This window comes from Arachis duranensis, chromosome 5, assembly GCF_000817695.3.
Source record: "Arachis duranensis cultivar V14167 chromosome 5, aradu.V14167.gnm2.J7QH, whole genome shotgun sequence".
NCBI classification, from domain to species: domain Eukaryota; kingdom Viridiplantae; phylum Streptophyta; class Magnoliopsida; order Fabales; family Fabaceae; genus Arachis; species Arachis duranensis.
In genome coordinates this window covers 7051279-7056909 of record NC_029776.3, presented here as the reverse complement: position 1 = coordinate 7056909, position 5631 = coordinate 7051279, and positions in this window count along the sequence as shown.

Here is a 5631-nt window from a genome sequence, read left to right as displayed (position 1 = left end):
GGCAGTAAATAGTTCACTGATGTTTGGATTGTTGATTCAGGAGCAATATGGCACATGACTCCTCATTGCGATTGGTTTTGTACATATAAACCTGTCTTGGAAGGATCAGTGTTTATGGAAAACAATCATGCGTTAGAAATTGTTGGAATGGGTACTGTCAAAATAAAAATGTTTGATGGTTCTATTCGTTCACTTCAAGGGGTAAGGCACATGAAAGGCTTGAAGAAGAATTTGTTGTCGATTGGGCAATTGGATGAACTTGGTTGTAAGACCCATATTGAAGGTGGGATCTTGAAAGTTGTTAAAGGAGCTCTTGTGGTAATAAAAGCAGAAAAGATTGCAGTAAATCTATACATGCTTGTGGGAGATACTTTGCAAGAGGCAGAGGCATAAGTTGTTTCAACAAGCCAAAAAAAATGACGATGATATGGTATTACAAACTAGGCCACATGTCAGAACGAGGCTTGAAGATTCTTGTAGAACGTAATCTCATTCCCGGGCCCAAATCGGTAAACTTACCGTTTTGTAAGCACTGTGTTATAAGCAAACAACATAGATTGACGTTTGGTAGATCAACTGTTCGGAGCAAGCACATATTGGAGTTGATTCATTCTGATATGTGGGAGTCACCAGAGATATCCCTAGGAGGAGCAAAATATCTTGTATCGTTTATTGATGATTACTCTAGGAGGCTATGGGTGTACCCAATCAAGAAGAAGTCAGACATGTTTGCGATGTTCAAAGAGTTCAAAGCAAAGTTAGAACTTGAATCTGGAAAGAAGATCAAGTGTTTAAGAACAGATAATGGAGGAGAATATGTCGATGGTGATTTTCTAACATTTTGCAAGCAAGCAGGTATTCAACGACAATTCACAGTTGCATATACACCTCAGCAAAATGGTGTAGCAGAGCGAATGAATAGGACTCTCCCAGAAAGAGCACGAGCTATGTTGCAAACTGCAGGTTTAGCCAAGTCTTTTTGGGCAAAAGCTGTTAAAATCCCCTGTTATGTGATAAATCGGTCACCATCAACTGCAACTGGGTTAAAGACACCGATAGAGATGTGGCAAGGTAAGCCACCTAATTATTCTTATTTACATATATTTGGTTGTCCTGTGTACATGATGTACAATTCCCAGGAAAGAATAAAGCTAGACCCAAAGTCTAGAAAATGTATATTCTTGGGTTATGCTGACGGAGTTAAGGGGTATCGCCTGTGGGATCCCACTGCCTGCAAGGTAGTTGTCAGTAGAGATGTGATATTCACAGAAGATGAAATGCAAAAAGAAAAAGAAAATGACGGCACTGTTAAATAGATAACCACTGTTCAAATAGATGAAAAATACAGAGGTGATTTTTCTGAAGCAGAACCACAGCACGAAGAATAAGAAGCAGAGGCCAATGACATAGAAGTTCGTCGATCCACTTGACAAAGAAGAATACCATCATGGCACTCAAATTATGTTTTGACAAACCATGATGCATATTGTCTTTTGATAGAAGATGGAGAGCTAACAACTTTTATGAAGGCTATGCGCAATCCAGACGCTTCTATGTGGATGATAGCAATGCAAGAAGAAATTGAGGCATTACATAGGAACCATACCTGGAAACTTGTTGAACTTCCAACAGGTCGAAAAGCCATTGGTAACAAATGGGTTTACAAGATCAAACGAGATAGTAATAATCAGGTGGAACGATATCGTGCAAGATTGGTTGTCAAGGGATATGCTCAGAAAGAAGGTGTTGACTTCAATGAAATATTTTCTCCAGTGGTGAGACTAACTACTATTAGAGTAGTTTTTGCTATGTGTGCTGTATTTGATTTACATCTAGAGTAATTAGATGTAAAGACTGCTTTTCTTCATGGAGAACTTGAAGAAGAGATATGTATGCTCCAACCAGAAGGTTTTGAAGAACAAGAAAAAGAAAACTTGGTTTGCAAGTTAATTAAATCTCTGTACGGTCTAAAGTAGGCGCCAAGGTGTTGGTACAAGAGATTTGATTCTTTCATTATTAGCCTTGGATACAACAGTCTTAGTTCAGATCATTGTACCTATTACAAGAGGTCTGGTGATAATGATTTCATCATTCTGCTGTTGTATGTGGATGACATGTTGGTGGTAGGTCCAAACAAAGATCAAATCCAAGAATTGAAGGCACAGTTAGCTAGGGAGTTTGATATGAAAGACTTGGGACCAGCAAACAAGATTTTAGGGATGCAAATTCACCGAGACAAAAAAAGATAGGAAGATTTGGCTATCGCAAAAGAAATATTTGAAGAAGATCTTGCAACGCTTCAACATGCAAGAATGTAAGCCAATTTCAACCCCACTTCCTATGAATTTTAAATTATCCTCAAGTATGTGCCCTAGTAGTGAAGCAGAGAGGATGAAAATGTCTCGAGTGCCGTATGCATCAGCAGTAGGAAGCCTTATATATGCCATGATCTGTACAAGGCCAGATATTGCTCAAGCAGTTGCAGTGGTAAGTCGATTTATGGCAGATCTGGGTAAAGAGTATTGGAATGTTGTTAAGAGGATCTTGAGATACATCAAAGGGACCTCGAATGTTGCATTATGTTTTGGAGGATCGGAATTCATTGTCAATGGATATGTCGACTCAGACTTTGCAGGTGATCTTGATAAACGAAAATCTACTACAGGCTATGTGTTTACACTTGCAGGAGGAGCTGTGAGCTGGCTATCTAAATTACAGACTGTTGTAGCTTTATCTACTATATAAGATGAATATATGGCAGCTACACAAGCATGCAAGGAAGCTATTTGGATCCAAAGGTTGATGGAAGAACTCGAGCACAAACAACAAAAGATTTCTGTGTATTGTGACAGTCAGAGTGCCTTGCACATTGCAAGGAATCCTGCCTTTCATTCAAGAACAAAACACATTGGAGTACAATATCACTTTGTTTGGAAAGTAGTAGAAGAAGGAAGTATTGATATGCAGAAGATTCATACTAAAGACAACCTAGCAGATGCCATGACAAAACCAATCAACACAGAAAAGTTTAAATGGTGTAGATCCTCATACGGCCTATGGAATACATGAGCAACATGAATTTTGAAAATTTATCAAAATTAGCTTTAAGTGGGAGATCGTGAAAATTAATAAAGCTAATTTTATAAAATAAATAAATAAATAAATAAATAATAACTAAATAAAATGAAAGGTAATAAACAATCATAGTTTATAATTTTAGAATTTTAATGGTTGAAAAAGAGAAGAATTATATACCTCTAATTGATGGATAGTTCATATTGAAGAGACTCACCTATAAATTAAGTTTTTCTTTAATTTATTTCAATCAAGTTATTCAGATAGAATAACATAATATTTCTTTGAGTAGTTTTCTTCTATATATATAGAGAGAAATGTGTTCTCCTTTTGTCAAGAGAGAATGTTATTGTAATCTCCTTGTAACAGAAAGAAGTTGTAATTTTTAAAGAAAGTTATTCAATTATTTCTATATTTTATACAAATTTTTTATTTTTGATTTCTATATTTTACTGTGTCATTTGTCTAGTATCTAACATCAGTTGCTAAAAGATCTACCAATTTTTTTATTTGAATAAGGTATTCATAAGTGAAACCTAATTTCTTTATCGATTTGAGCTAAAGTTGAAGCCGTCGAATCCTTGCTTTAGTTTGTGAAACGAAATAGGTGTATACTCTGCTCCAGATATCATGAGCAAGTTGACACCCATGAACTTGAATTTGAAGAAAGCATCCATGGATGCAAATAACCATAAGGTCACATTGTAATCTTCTACTCTCCAATTTTTATAGGCTTTACTTTCTGTTTTGAAGCTGCATCTTCTAAAGTTGTATATTATTATGGGATCTTTTCTTTGTAAAGATGATCCTAAAGTTCTTAACCACAGATTGTAAATGTTTCAAGATGGTGCCAGGGTTCACCAAGGGTTAAATTTTTGACTTTTCAGATCTAGTGCTTTAATATTATGTCATGATACCACTCATCTCAAAAATTTCAGCTAATAGAAAAAGATAACACTAATGATTATATCTCTAATATTCCATAAACTTTCATTATATCCATTGTATAAATATTTAATTGGCTCCTCATATTTTCTCTTATTGTTATTGACTTGATGAATATATAGAGGGATTTAGCTATTTATATCTAATATATAGCTAATAACTTAATTTAGTTAGAAGACTTTTATTAAATCAAGAAACAGATCAAGATTCCTAACAACTCTATTAAACGGACATATAGTTAACATGTACTAAGGATATAACTTGTTATGAAACCATTTATTAAAAGAAAAACTTACTTTTTTTTTCTTAAAACGTAATTGTACATAAACTTCTTGTTTTCTTTTATGAATAATAAGGATCAAATCTTAAATATTTTGATCATAAAATTTTTAATATTGTATCATTTTTTCGAAGGACAAAATAATTTTTTTATAAAAAAAAAATTTGTCTACTCCAATTTTTATCTTTATTTAACGTGAGATGACACGTTCTCTTTGTGAGCTCTAATATAAAATATTAACGGAAGTTAACTACATGGTATGGTAAAAAAATGGACATGGATCGATTTGTTGTTTTTTTGCGACAATAACAAAATAAATTATAGGTTGCAGAATCAGAGTATAAAAATGTTAAAAATAATTGTTTTCATAAAAAACACTCTTATCATCCTATTAAGTGATAAGGTGAAAAGAGTTAAAATAAAATCAAGATTTTATTGCAATAACAGAATTTATTAGTAACTAATTTTTTCTTTCTATATTTAGTGTGTTAGTTAAGTTAAGTGCTGAATCATAGAGATATTTAAGATCCGACCTGATCGAAATTTACACGAACTTGAGACATATTTTATCGAGTTCGAATTTATTATTTCTGTCCAGTGTAATTTTTGGGTCGAGATCGGATATTTTTCGAACCAGTCGATCCGGTCCGAAATTGTTTTTTATATAAAAATATATATTTTTAAGTGAAATTAATAATATCATATTATACTTTTATACTTTAATTAATACTTTTTATAATATATGGTGTTATTTTTGTTTTAAAATAATTTATTTTGATATAAATAAGATCTAGATATAATATTTATTAAATTTAATTTTTAAAAGTAAAATTTTATTGCTTTATAATAATTTTACATCAAATTAATCCGATTTAATTCAATTTATTTCGACTTTCGAATCGAATCAAAATAAATCCAATAACTTTTTAAAACTACATTCAAATATACTTAAACCCGGTCCGACCATAAACAACCCTACTGAATCATGTCTATATATACCAATCATATTGTGATAACTAAAATTTGTACATTCAATAACAGATTATGTTTACATTACAATTGATCATTCTTCCAATTCTCTAAGATTCAATCTACTCTTCTTTCATTCTTCACTAATAATCCACTTTCTTCTACCTCACTGCTGCATCAACTTCTTCAACCAAGGTATTACTCTTTTTATGCAGTTAAATAAAAATATTATACGAAAATTAGTTAAGAATAACAAATATTAATTATTTCAAAAAAAGTAGGGAATGAAATACTCCTTATAAAATAAAAAAATATTATTTTAATAGTTATAAAAAATTTTATTTTTTCACATAACTACAAGT